Source organism: Galeopterus variegatus, unplaced genomic scaffold, assembly GCF_000696425.1.
Source record: "Galeopterus variegatus unplaced genomic scaffold, G_variegatus-3.0.2 Scaffold2721, whole genome shotgun sequence".
Taxonomy (NCBI): domain Eukaryota; kingdom Metazoa; phylum Chordata; class Mammalia; order Dermoptera; family Cynocephalidae; genus Galeopterus; species Galeopterus variegatus.
In genome coordinates, this window is record NW_007728832.1 from 89,944 (window position 1) to 90,870 (window position 927).

The following is a 927-nucleotide window of genomic DNA, read 5'->3' on the forward strand; positions in this document are numbered from 1 at the left end:
AAGTGGGGACTCGCAGGTTGCCTCATTGTCTTTACCAAGCCTCTGAATCCCAAACCAACCCCAAACTGATACTTGACATTTCTGTGATGTCTGCTCAAGAAAAGGAACATCGTCCTCATGAGTCTTAGGAAACCTGAATTTCTTGGAGACTTTTAGAGACTGTGTCCTGCCAGGGAACGTTCAGTCTTTAGCAGACATGTGGGCAGATTGTTTGGGGGACGTTTCCTTGGGGTAGTGGTGGCCTTGCCCTTGCTCTACTGAGGCCAGCCCACCAGTGCATGCTGGACCTTGCATGCTGGAGACCCATTCCTGAGAATGGCTGAGGTGGAGGAGCCTGCGTCCTGCATTTCTGGTCACTTCCAAGACCTGGATGCTGTCGTGCTGGGGCTCAGGTCCAGAGCCACTGCTCTGACTACCTGGACCTGCCATCTCCCAAACCACCCAGCCCACCTAGAGCCCCAGCCAAGCCTCCATCAGTGGAAGCACTGCAGAAAGCAGGATCTCCATCTGCACTTGACACTGGAAACTACCCCCCTACGTCACCCCCAAAGTTAGAGAGGATAAAGACATAACTTCTGAAGTGGGGTCATTTTAAGAAAGGAAAGAGGTGAATCTACCCATAAGATTTGCTAGTTTGGGGCCTAAAGTTTTTCCTCCCTATTCCACTGGCGTATATATTCTGAGAGTGATAATCACTATCATGTTCCCGTGCAAACACGATGCTTTTTTTTCTTTGCAAACATAGTTGAACTGCAGTCAGACTCAAAGACCCTCATCCCTGCACAGCTTTTCACATTTATGTTGCTTCATATGTGGGTCAACTTATCTTGGTGATTCTTTGTACCTACAGTACATCGACTTCAGCTAGACTCAGGGCGACAGAGTCTGTACAAATTTCCTACAACAGCAAATCTTTGTTATTCCATC

At 48.3% G+C, this 927-nt stretch overlaps 1 protein-coding gene across 1 annotated transcript in view; it reads left to right on the forward strand.

Annotated features, from left to right (window-relative positions):
• NID1 (nidogen 1) overlaps window positions 1-927 on the forward strand; it is a 79,027-nt gene that overhangs the window by 22,667 nt on the left and 55,433 nt on the right. The gene's annotated exons all lie outside the window — the stretch shown is intronic.